Raw genomic sequence first — 13,290 nt, forward strand, 5'->3', positions numbered from 1 at the left:
GGTTAGGGTTAGGGTTAGGGTTAGGGTTAGGAGTAGAAATGAGGTTAGGGTTAGGGTTAGGAGTAGAAATGAGGTTTAGGTTAGGGTTAGGTAAGGAAAATGAGTTCTGCTACCAAAAGGGGTGAGCAGGAAGCACAGGCACATAAGTTCTCCCATACACCTTCTTCCTCAAATAAGTAATTGGAAATCGTGTACTTTAACCAACCATGGCATCAGTGTCACCTTCCACGACATTGAGTCTCTAGGGTGTAGCTAATCTTAGGGAACGGTCTAGAGAAAAGATATCTTTTTCGATTCCGATTCCAAATTCAACGAATTTGTTGGAAGGACCATACGCCCATTATAATTCCATAAATGCTAGTCTAAAGTGCTATCAATGGGGACATACATTTATGCTATATTGACAAACAAGATACCCATATTTACGCAAATCAATCACAAACACATTCAATAAATAAATTGTTAGTATTAAAGTGCTATCAATGGGGGCATAATTTCATGCAATGTTGACAAACAGAACACCCATATTTACACACACCAATCACATACATACTACCTTGGCGTACGTTCCCAATTTCAGAATCCCTTAAAGATATCTTTTTCTCATGATCTTTAGCTCTATTAAAAAGACCAAAACAAAAACATTTTTAGGTTTCTTTAAAAAAACGTTTTGCTTTTACTCCACTTCATTTAGGCCGCTGGGCAAAATAGTTCTCAATTTTTTAATCCAGCGTCTTTCTGCAGACAGTCTCTGAGCCCTTGACCACCCTACCCCAGACTCAAGACCCGAAATCACCATGCTCTTTGTGCTATGTTCCCGAAAATGTACGTACAGTTCAGTTGTTTTATCTGTTCGATCAATATAATATGTGTGTTATTTCAGACGTTGTAGCAATTAGTTTTTTGTCTGTCCAATATGCAGTTTGTTACAAACTGTACATTCCATCACATAAACCAGATTTGACGATTCCAACCAGAAAATTTGCCAAACTGGAGCGCTCAAACCCGTATGTTTGTTAGTAATATATTTTATCGATCTGAACCGTACATCACTTTTTTGTTGTTTTCCACTATTTAATGAGGCATGAACCAACAAATCTTTTAGATTTTTATTCCTTTTAAAGGCTGAAATAATTTTAAAATTTGACAGAGGCTCAATAACGTCCTGCAGTTTTTTAAAACGACTTTTTACCCCCGAGTTCAATTTTAAAGAGGCCGATGAGAAAATGGTCACAAAAGGGACAATGTTGTCATTTTTATCCGTACTACCAGGCCTTTGTACCTGGTGAAAGCTTTGTTTTACTTCAGCTTTAATAGAACGGAGGAATGTTCGACTATAACCCCTTGGTCTAAGCGCTTTGAAGAGCACTCTTGTTGCCAACTCGATGTCCTCAGGCCTTGTACATATTCTATTGAACCTTATCAGTTGGGACTTAACGATCCCCTTGAAGGTATGTTTAGGATGGTAGCTTATTTTATGTAGCAAAGCGTGGGTATCGGTGGGTTTAAAGTACACCCTAGTCCCCAGGCCACCTCCCCCATCGTCCCCTCTCATAATAAAAACCTCGGTGTCCAAAAATTCGATTTTTTCAGATTGTAAATTATACTTTAGAGTAATCGAATCATGGTGTTCGTTCAGGACGCTAATGAACTGCTTAAAATCCGACTCAGAGTAAGACCAGACCCCAAAGATATCATCCAGGTACCGGATGTATAATAATGGAGTTCTGCAGCATTTGGGCAAGGCCGTTTGCTCCCAATCCGCCATGTATATATTGGCGTATGCTGGAGCAAACTTCTTCCCCATAGCAGTCCCATGTACCTGGAGATAATATTTGGAGTCAAACTCAAAGTCGTTTCGCGTCAAACCTAACTCTAAAAGAGAAAGAAGGGCTTCATCCGGTCTAGCTGGGTCAGGATATTTTAAAAAAATCTGTCTTACTGCTTTTAGGCCTAATACGGTATCTATATTAGTATACAGAGAATCTATATCGATGGAGAAAAGCATTGCTCCAGGAGGGACATCTATTGTTTTTATTTTATTAACAAATTCGTAGGTGTCTTTCACATAGCTAGGGTGTTTTTGTGACAAGGGATTCAAAAAGTAATCTATGTATTCCGCTACTCTATATGATTCGCTCCCACAATCGGAAACGATCGGTCGACCGGGGGGAACTTCGTGCGGGACAGTCCAAGTCCTAGGATCCTTATGGATCTTCGGAAGAAGATAAAATTTTCGTGGACGTGGAACATCTGAACCAAACAGGTAATATTTTAGTTTGGAAGAAATATATTTCTTTGCATAGAGCTCCCCCACAATCTCCCTGATCCTACTCTGCGTCTCCGGCTGTAAGGAGCGATCCAGAGGTACATAATGTCTAGTATTATGTAGTTGTCTATTAGCCTCTGTGAGATACTGGGTTTTATCCATAATAACAATTTTAGATCCCTTGTCTGCAGGTTTTATAACTATGTCCTGGTTTCGTTTTAGTTTGTTTAATGCCTGTCGTTGTTCTTCTGACAGATTATTTTCTCCTGTGATTCTGTAGGAAACCTTCTCGAGTCCTCTAATGTCACGCCTGATCACCTGTTTTATTGGTTCAGAAACTGAATCCCACTCAGGTTCCCACTTCGAGGGCTCGATGAACGGTTTCAAAACAGAATCTACATTATAATCAAAATGATCCAATAATTTTAACCGTCTGTGATACCCATATAGATCCCTCCTAAGACAGTCCCTGTCCACCCCCAGTGGCGTTGGAATAAAAGAGAGGCCCTTCTCCAACAACATCTGTTCCGGTTCCGGCAAGCTATAGGTAAGTGAAAGGTTAAGTATATTAGATTGTGTGGGGGTGAGCAATCTCGGTCCCCCAGCTTCTAGTTTAACTGTTTCATCCACTCATCCAGGATGGCCATTGCTGTTCTATTTGTCCAATGCACAGGATCCCGAGGCTGTACAGTAAAGACGTGTCCTTCCACACCCTTAAGCATCCTATAATGTGCTTCCAAGAAGGCATTCGTCTGTTTTATTAAAGGTTGTACTCCCTGTGGGAGCCGCGTTGAGAACTGGATCAAAGGCACAAAAACTTCTGCCTGGGGAAAGACCCTTCCCACCACTGCCACTAGTTGTTGAAATTGCTTTTTGATGGTATTAATCCGATTTTCTCTCAAACAGTTGTTGAGGCCCACCGAGAGCACAACCTTCTGTGTATTGGGGCAGGTGTCTAACTTCTCCAAAATACCTCTAAGATGGTGTATTTGGGCTCCAGGAAAACTATCCACCTGCACCAGTGGGTAATTGTAGTGAGTGATTCCAGACAAATTAGAATCCCCAATCACCACCACCACCTCCCTTACCTCTAAGGACCACTGGACCCCTTTTTGAAAGGTGTTAATATGGCGGGTTGGCCTCTGCCAAGGAGGGTGAGCAACAGCAATAGTAACAGTACCCTGGGTGGCCGGGGGGCTAGATGTAATATCGTACACCGGAGTGGGTTCCTCCACAGCGTCACTCACTCCCTGACCCCTCCCAAACAGTGTCTCCCCAGGGGGCCCAGGCCAAGCCATCCTCCCATCCTCTATCAGCGGAGATGCAGAGATGGAATCTGACACCCCCACTGCCACATTGGTGAGAGGTGTCTCCCTGACCACAGCCACCCCCATTCCAAGGCCAGGAACATTATCAGATGCTAAGCCACTGGTGTCATGAGATGAATCAGATGTAGAGTCCCTCATCGGTCCTAAATCAAAGGTAGGACAAATATCAAATATCGCACAGTCCTCCACCGGACCAACTTGTGCTCCATCAGTCGGTTCCTGTGAACTCATTGCATGCACTATTATCTGTACTGTTCCTCCAGATTTTGTAATGGGGCTGGGTTTAGAATTAAGATTAGACCTGAGGTTAGGTTTAGGGTTCGGCCTAGGGTTAAGGTTAGGGTTAGGATTCGGCCAAGGGTTAGGGTTAGGGTTAGGGTTAGGTCTAGGACTAGGGTTAGGGTTAGGATTCAGCCTAGGATTAGGGTTAGGGGTAGGTTTAGGGTTAGGGTTAGGATTCAGCCTAGGGTTAAGGTTAGGGTTAGGGTTAGGATTCGGCCTAGGGTTAAGGTTAGGGTTAGGATAAGGGTTAGGGCTAGGGTTAAGGTTAGGATTCTGCCAAGGGTTAAGGTTAGGGTTAGGGCTAGGATTCGGCCTAGTGTTAAGGTTAGGGTTAGGATTCGGCCTAGGGTTAAGGTTAGGGTTAGGGTTAAGGTTAGGGTTGGGGTTAGGGTTAGGGTTAAGGTTAGGGTTAGGGTTTGGGATAGGGTCAGGGTTAGGAGTAGAAATGAGGTTAGGGTTAGTGTTAGGGATAGGGTTAGGGTTAGGGTTAGAAATGAGGTTAGGTTTAGGGTTAGGGTTAGGAGTAGAAATGAGGTTAGGGTTAGGGATAGGGTGAGGGTTAGGGTTAGGGTTAGGAGTAGATATTAGGTTAGGGTTAGTGTTAGGGATATGGTTAGGGTTAGGGGTCGAAATGAGGTTAGGGATAGGGTTAGGGTTAGGGATAGGGTGAGGGTTAGGGTTAGGGTTAGGAGTAGATATTAGGTTAGGGTTAGTGTTAGGGATATGGTTAGGGTTAGGGGTCGAAATGAGGTTAGGGTTAGGGTTAGGAGTAGAGGGTTAGGGTTAGGGTTAGGGTTAGAAAATAAGTTAGGGTTAGGGTTAGTGTTAGGGTTAGGGACAGGGTTAGGGTTATGGTTAGGAGTAGAAATGAGGTTAGGGTTAGGGTTTGGGATAGGGTTAGGGTTAGGGTTAGGAGTAGAAATGAGGTTAGGGTTAGTGTTAGGGATAGGGTTAGGGTTAGGGTTAGGATTAGAAATGAGTTTAGGTTTAGGGTTAGGGTTAGGAGTAGAGGGTTAGGGTTAGGGTTAGGGATAGGGTTAGGGTTAGGGTTAGGAGTAGAAATGAGGTTAGGTTTAGGAGTAGAAATGAGGGATAGGGTTAGGGTTAGGTAAGGGGAATCATAAAACATCTGCCTAGGCAGGAATGCACTGGCACACAAACTAATCTCTTTTTTCTTCTGTTTACTTTTCAAGATTTGTGAATTGGCGATTTCGCGGTTCAGCGATTTTCATGGAGCGAATACAGTGATCCAGACCTGTGGTTCACAAAAATATTTATTTGTGATAAATTGATTCACTTTAAAATGTGACTGTAACGGATCACGTCGTTCGGTCCTTAAAGATGCCTGCACCAATTGATCTTTCAGGTTTTTATTTCTCCTATAGGCTGCTATAATTCTAAAATCCCGGAGAGGGTCTATTTTGGTTTGTGCTATTTTAAAATTGGCTTTAACGATTTTATTTAATTCGAGGGCGTCCGGTGCATAAGTTGAAACAAAAGGGACCAGGGCCCGTATCTCTAAAGAATTTTTGTGCAAAAAGTGGCTCCTAGCGGCCAAATTCTAAGAAAATTCTCAGAGGCATGACGTTTTCTTAGAATTTCCCCTAAAAGTGACACGAAAATCCCAGTTAATATAAAAGCTATTCCTCAAGAGTCCTAGCGCTTAAAAGGGCTCCTAAGGCGAGATCTGCTAAGAGCAGGGAAGAGGACTTTTAGTGGCTTAGGAGTTACCCTAAGCAGCTGCACAAAATGGCCAACAGAGGAGTCAGGAGAGATGTCCTGCAAACACTGGATGACAGGGAATTATTGAGACGCTACAGATTGGATCGTGCAGGAATCATGTTTGTGGTGGATCTCCTTAGAGATGCAATTACTTCACCAACTCGACGCCACAACGCTATTACACCGGAGAAGAAAGTAATCACAACCCTGAGGTATTTGGCAACAGGGAAAATGCAACAATGCAGCAGTGATGACTTCGGTCTGTCCCAATCCTCCGTCAGCAGAGTCATCACCCAAACACTGACAGCTTTGTCACAACCTAATATTGTGACACAATTTGTTTCATTCCCGCTGGATGCCCGCACTTTACACACACATAAAAGGGCATTTATGGACATTGCAGGATTCCCTGGCGTTGTGGGTGTAATTGATGGAACACATGTGAGAATAATTGCGCCATCAGAGGACGAGGCTGTCTTTGTTAACAGGAAGAATTTCCACAGCATCAATGTGCAAATAGTGTTCAATGCGGCCTGGAAGATTTTGGACATTTTGACTAAATGGCCAGGCTCCACACATGATGCGAGAATGCTCTCCGAGAGTGGCATCAGACAGCTTTTTGAGAGACGCTATGTGCCAGCTAATTGCCACTTGTTAGGGGACAGTGGCTATCCATGCAAACCATGGCTCCTTACACCTTACCTCCAGCCACGCCAAGGGCCCCAACTAAACTATAACAGGTAAGCCAAACAATACAAAAATCATGGAAATGAAATGCAAGCAATATGTTAGAGCATCCAAGTAGTGCAATATTTCCATCAAATAATTAAAGGTCTGTATTCTATTGTAGGGCCCACAAGACAACAAGAGCGGTGGTGGAGCGTGGCATAGGCCAGCTTAAGAGGCGCTTTCATGTTCTCCACGGAGAGGTGCGGCTGAGGCCTGAAAAAGTCAGCAAAGTCATCATAGCCTGTGCAATATTACACAATATTTGCAAGGTTAGACAGATTGCAGAACCTCTGGAGGATGGCGATGAGGATGAGGATGGAGACAACGATGAGGATGGTGGTGAAGAAGATATTCACATTCCACAGGGGAACCTAGCCCAGAGTGGACTGCCTTACAGGGCAAACTTCACAAATTTACATTTCAGGCAAGCTGTAGCCCCATGTCATTTGAGAACTTGTGATGGTATTAAGAACTACCACAGTTTTACTGCACATCACCTGCAATTGTTAAATGCAAGACACAGAACACGTTTATTTTTTAGGTGTTCAATTTTAAGGCGGTAGTACTCCTCCTGAAGGGAAAGGACTTTTTTTTGTTGTTCAAACACATCAATTGTGAGTTGCAATCTTCTCTCCAGCAGGGATGCTGACGGAGCAGGTGCTGCGGATGGGAATGGTGTTTGATCCGCCGGGCTATCCTGAGTAGCAGCTGCAGATGGTTCAGGCGGCAAACTTGATGGGCCCGGTTCTTGTGATGGCTCCATGCTACAGAAATACATAGGCCTAGTTTAATTATTGTTTTGATTAAATTAATTTAATACAATGAGCATGGATAACACATGAAATGGCTTCTGCAATGAATAAACACTGTTGATATGAATAACCCTGTGTCCTACCTTTGCTGCATTTCAAGGGCCTGCATCATTGACGTGTCAATGCCTGTTGGCAGCCCGGTGACACTGACCTCAGAGTGTCCCAGGACTTGAAAGACAGTGTCGGCCACCTGGGACAGCCGCTTTGCAGGTGGTCCACCCCCTAGAAAGAAACAGTCAATGAGCACAGTACTTAGGCATGTAAATTAACTTTGCCAGCAGGAGCAAGTTGCCAGATTATGTGGTAGGCCATAGTATTTTGCTCACCTGTGAGTGAGGATTCCCGCTTGTGTGCTGCAATCTCATATTTTGCCTTGGACTGCAGCACATACCACCTTTTCTCACAATCGTCGCCTGTCCGCACCACCAGTGGAAAAGAGGCATTGATTGTTTGGGATATTGTGTCCCAGGCGCGCCTCTTGCCTTGGCTAGTGACAGTTGGGCCAAATTTTCCTCGTAACATACCTTTATGTTCGTTCACCAACTGGGCCAGCAACAAACCTTGCTCCTCAGTCCAGTTCGGCTTGCGATTCCTTTTTTTCTCCATTTTCTGTGTTTGTAGGATATTTGTTAACAAGCCTTCATAAATAGACCAGCCAGCAATCACAGACATTGTTAAAAGCTGAGCTGTGTTACCCTCGTTAAGTTCACACTGAGTTGTAACGTTGCAATTTCTACTTCATTAAGGACAGCCCCTTGAGATAGGCCATCTTGTTTTCAATGGGGTCCATATGGAAGTGAAAGTACAAAATATGCCAGCTAGGATATTAATATGAGCAAATGAGACACAAATCATTATTTGAACATGGTGTAATGAGCTTAAGTTTTCACATATTTTAGATTCTAATGTTAGGCTATAACCCCTACAGCTTACTATTCATTTTCCAGATATTTTCTTGAATGTGAAATATTATTTACAATTATAGTCTGCATAAGATTAGAGTGTATAATTATGTTTATTGATTTGAGGGTACATCCTTTGCTCATTATCACCAAAAGTTCATTTTCATCAAACTTGTAGGATCAACCAATCACGGCTTTTGAAATGATGACTCATACCTAGCAACGGGGTCAACCACACCCCCTCACTAAGATAGGATTTTTCATCCATTCCTGGCTCAGAGTTCACTGAAAATGTTCTGGAATCACTTCTAAGCTAAAACTCCTGGCAAGGAATTTTTAGGTTAAGTTAGGAGCTCTCTGAGAGGATTCTCAGAATCTTTAAGGATACGGGCCCAGATGTTTATCGTCCCTCCCTTCTGCAGGTTTACCCCCCCCACTAAACATCTGCTGGACCTCCACTTGGATGCCGCGGAGGAACGTCCTGCTATAGCCCCTCGGTCCCAGGGCCTGGAAGAGGGTCCGAGTCGCCGAACGCACATCCACCTCCGCCACACAGATCCGGCGAAACCTAATCAGTTGGGATTTGACAATCCCCCTGTAGATATGCCTGGGATGGTAAGAAGATCTGTGCAGCAGAGCATGGGTGTCCGTCGGCTTAAAATAGACCCTCGTCCCGAGACCCACCCTCCCATCCTCACCATCCTCCACAAACACCTCAGTGTCCAGAAAATTTATTTTCTCTGGATGTAATTCATATTTAAATGTTATGGAAGGATGGTGTTCGTTGAGCGTTGACATAAAATTCCGAAAGTCTGGTTCCCCATGGGGCCAGACTCCAAAAATATCATCCAGATACCGCAGATACAGTGTTGGCAGTTTGTGGCATTTGGGGAAGACAGTTCGCTCAAATTCAGCCATATAGATGTTTGCATAGGCGGGAGCAAACTTCTTCCCCATCGCCGTACCATGAATCTGTAAATAATATTTATCATTAAATACAAAGTCATTTTTGGTTAGACCCAACTCCAACAACCTCAAGATAGCTGCATCCGGTCTATTTGGATCTGGGTGCCTTACCAAAATATTCTGAACAGCCTGGAGTCCTAGGTGAGTATCAATATTAGTGTACAGAGCATCTACATCTATAGAAAATAACATGGCGCCGTGTGGAAATTCTACGGTCTTAAGCTTGTCAACAAAGGCATATTAGGGATAGGGTTAGGGTTAGGGATAGGGATAGGGATAGGGTTAGGGTTAGGGTTTGGAGTAGAAATGAGGTTAGGGTTAGGGTTAGGGATAGGGTTAGGGTTAGGGTTAGGGTTAGGAGTAGAAGTGAGGTTAGGGTTAGGGTTAGGAGTAGAGATGAGGTTAGGGTTAGGGTTAGGAGTAGAAATGAGGTTAGGGTTAGGGTTAGGGTTAGGGATAGGGTTAGGGTTAGGGTTAGGGTTAGTGTTAGGTTTAGGGTTAGGGTTAGGAGTAGAAGTGAGGTTAGGGTTAGGGTTAGGGATAGGGTTAGGGTTAGGGGTAGGGTTAGGGTTAGGAGTAGAAATGAGGTTAGGGTTAGGGTTAGGAGTAGAGATGAGGTTAGGGTTAGGGATAGGGTTAGGGATAGGGTTAGGGTTAGGAGTAGAAATTAGGTTAGGGTTAGGGTTAGGGTTAGGAGTAGAAATGAGGTTAGGGTTAGGGTTAGGAGTAGAGATGATGTTAGGGTTAGGGTTAGGGTTAGGAGTAGAAATGAGGTTAGGGTTAGGGTCAGTGTTAGGTTTAGGGTTAGGGTTAGGAGTAGAAGTAGGGTGAAGGTGAGGGTTAGGGGTTAGGGTTAGGAGTAGAAATGAGGTTAGGGTTAGGGTTAGGGATAGGGTTAGGGTTAGGGATAGGGTTAGGGATAGGGTTAGGGTTAGGGTTAGGAGTAGAAATGAGGTTAGGGTTAGGGTTAGGGATAGGGATAGGGTTAGGGTTAGGAGTAGAAATGAGGTTAGGGTTAGGAGTAGAAGTGAGGTTAGGGTTAGGGTTAGGGATAGGGTTAGGGTTAGGGTTAGGGATAGGGTTAGGGTTAGAGATAGGGATAGGGTTAGGGTTAGGGTTAGGAGTAGAGATGAGGTTAGGGTTAGGGTTAGGGTTAGGGATAGGGTTAGGGTTAGGGTTAGGGTTTGGAGTAGAAATGAGGTTAGGGTTAGGGTTAGGGATAGGAGTAGAAATGAAGTTAGGGTTAGGGTTAGGAGTAGAAATGAGGTTAGGGTTAGGGTTAGGGTTAGGAGTAGAAATGAGGTTAGGGTTAGGAGTAGAAATGAGATTAGGGTAAGGGTTAGGATTAGGGATAGGGATAGGGTTAGGGTTAGGAGTAGAAATTAGGTTAGGGTTAGGGTTAGGGTTAAGGTTAGGGTTAGGGTTAGGAGTAGAAATGAGGTTAGGGTTAGCGTTAGGGTTAGGACTAAAAATGAGGTTAGGGTTAAGGTTAGGGTTAGGGTTAGGGTTAGGATTAGAAATTAGGTTAGGGTTAGGGTTAGGGTTAGGAGTAGAAATGAGGTTAGGGTTAGGGTTAAGAGTAGAAATGAGGTTAGGGTTAGGTTTAGGGTTAGGAGTAGAAATGAAGTTAGGGTTAGGGTTAGGGTTAGGGTTAGGAGTAGAAATGAGGTTAGGGTTAGGGATAGGGAAAGGGTTAGGGTTAGGGTTAGGAGTAGAAATGAGGTTAGGGTTAGGGTTAGGAGTAGAAATGAGGTTAGGGTTAGGGTTAGGGTTAGGGTTAGGATTTAACTGTGATTAATTGTATTAGGGTTAGGGTTAGGGTTAGGGTTTAATTGCCCACAATTTAGCATTTAGACAGAACATTAAACATATGCAGTGGTACAGCGTAACAGAGGAGGCAGTGGCACATACCTTTTTACTGACGAGCGCTGTGAAAACAGATAAGAGCTGCAACGTATACAGAACCCAGGAATGTCCAATAGCCTACTTGTGAGCTTGTTTTATAGAGTGGCTTTGCCGCTAATAGATGATTAGCCGCTGACCGGCTAGCTGAGGGGCGTGTCAGAGGGAACTTGGGCTACGGCACTCACAAGAGGACAAACCTCATATGGCAGCGGTTCTGCTGGTTACATATACAACTAGGACTACAGATCAAACTAGGACAAAAGATAAAACTATACAACACACACATACACACACATACACACACATACACATACAAACACCCCCCCTCCCCCACACACACACTGATATATATACAGTTGAAATGGAAGAGAAACGTGAGAAACTCTCTTGTTGATGAATCGTCATATTTAACAAGATTGAACTGTGATGGAAATGTTCACTGTGAGTGTTGTGTTGTGTGAACTGTGATCCTGAGCAGTAAAAATCATATAACTGTTTATGGTTCTTGTTGATCATTAACCAGGGAGAGTGTGCTCTGCTGGAAAACTGTACTTGTGGTGTTATGTTGTGTTGTGTTCTGTGTAGTGTTGTGGTGTGGTGTGGTGTGTTGTGTTGTTGTGTCTTCTGTAGTGTAGTGTAGTGTAGTGTAGTGTAGTGTGAGCTATGATACTGAGCAGTAAAAGTTATGTAAGTGTACATGTTGTTGTTAATAATTAACCAGGAAGAGAGGGTACTATGACTATGATTTATCATCTGATATTAACAGTTATGGTCCAGAGTCAAACTGACCTGGCCTCCATATTCAGGCTGAGCTGGTTTCATCTGCCAGTTTGATTGACCCCTACTGGACATTCTTACTGCATTAAAGGGATAGATCATAAAAATAATCTTTTTTTTTTTTTATATTATATTATACATATTATATATATATATACACTCACCGGCCACTTTATTAGGTACACGTGTTCAACTGCTCTTTAACACAAATATCTAATCAGCCAATCACATGGCAGCAACTCAATGCATTTAGGCAAGACAACAAGACTACCTGCTGAAGTTCAAACCGAGCATCAGAATGGGGAAGAAAGGTGATTTAAGTGACTTTGAACGTGGCATAGTTGTTGGTGCCAGACAGAGGGATAGAGGGAGTGAGGGAAGGAGTGAGGGAGGGAGAGAATGAGAGAGAGGAGGGAGGGAGGGAGCGAGAGTTGTAGAGAGAGGTAGGGAGGGAGCAAGAGAGATGGGATGGAGAGAGGAGGGAGGGAGAGAGAGGTACAGAGGAAGAGAGAGAGGCACGGAAGGAGAGAGAGGCACAGAGGGAGAGCAAGAGGAGGGAGTGAGGGAGGAAAGGGAGGGGAGTGAAAGAAAGAGAGAGAGAGATTGTGATAGAGAGAAAGAGAGAGAGAGTGAGTGAAGGAGGGAGAGAGGGAGGTAGGGAGGGGGAGAGGGAGGGAGGGAGGGAGAGAGGAAGGGAGGTAGGGAGAGAGGGTGAGAGATAGAGGGAGAGAGGGGGTAGGGAGGGAGAGAGAGAAAAAGACAGAAAGAGGGAAAGAGAGAGAGAGAGATTGGATGGGGAGAAGAGGTAGGGAGGGAGAGAGGGAGGGAGAGAGAGAGAGAGAGGGAGAGAAAAAGAGAGAGAGAGAGAGTGAAGGAGGGAGATAGGGAGGTAGGGAGGGAGAGAGGGAGGGAGGGAGAGAGGTAGAGGGAGAGAGGGGGGAGGTACAGGGAGAGAGAGAAAAAGACAGAGAAAGTGTTTTGTGTGGTTTGTTGTGTTGCGTTGTGTTGTGGTGTGGTGTGGTGTGGTGTGGTGTTTGGTGTGGTGTGTAGTGTTTTAGTGTGGTGTGTTGTGTGTGTTGTGTTGTGTAGTGTAGTGTGGTGTGGTGTAGTGTAGTGTAGTGTTGTGTGTTGTGTAGTGTAGTGTAGTGTAGTGTAGTGTAGTGGTGTGTAGTGTAGTATAGTGTAGTGTAGTGTATGGTTGTGTGTGTAGTGGTGTGTAGTGTAGTGTAGTGTAGTGTGGTGTGAGCTTTGATAGTGAGCAGTACAAGTTGTGTAACTGTACATGTTGTTGTTGATTATTAACCAGGAAGAGAGGGTACTATGACTATGATGTATCATCTGATATTAACAGTTACGGTCCAGATTCAAACTGACCTGGCCTCCATTTTCAGGCTGGCTTTTTTAATGAGTTTAAAATGGAAAAAAGCTTTGATTGATGTCTATTGTACATTCTTACTGCATTAAAGGGATAGATCACAAAAATAATCTTTATGATCTATGATACTGAGCAGTAAAAGTTGTGTAAGTGTACATGTTGTTGTTGATAATTAACCAGGAAGGGAGGCTATGATGACTAAGACTATGACTATGATTTATCA

At 43.8% G+C, this 13,290-nt stretch overlaps 1 protein-coding gene and 1 long non-coding RNA gene across 2 annotated transcripts in view; one reads left to right on the forward strand and one right to left on the reverse strand.

Moving 5' to 3' along the window:
- LOC310823739 (uncharacterized protein) overlaps positions 1–13,290 on the reverse strand; it is a gene marked incomplete at both ends in the record, with an annotated part of 320,139 nt that overhangs the window by 124,568 nt on the left and 182,281 nt on the right. The gene's annotated exons all lie outside the window — the stretch shown is intronic.
- On the forward strand, positions 6,197–7,106 carry LOC310823962. The gene is made up of 3 exons (XR_014554994.1): positions 6,197–6,341; positions 6,452–6,754; positions 6,971–7,106. It is a non-coding gene; the product is annotated as an uncharacterized lncRNA (long non-coding RNA).

Source organism: Argentina silus (assembly GCF_951799395.1).
Source record: "Argentina silus genome assembly, chromosome: Y".
In the NCBI taxonomy this organism is placed as follows: domain Eukaryota; kingdom Metazoa; phylum Chordata; class Actinopteri; order Argentiniformes; family Argentinidae; genus Argentina; species Argentina silus.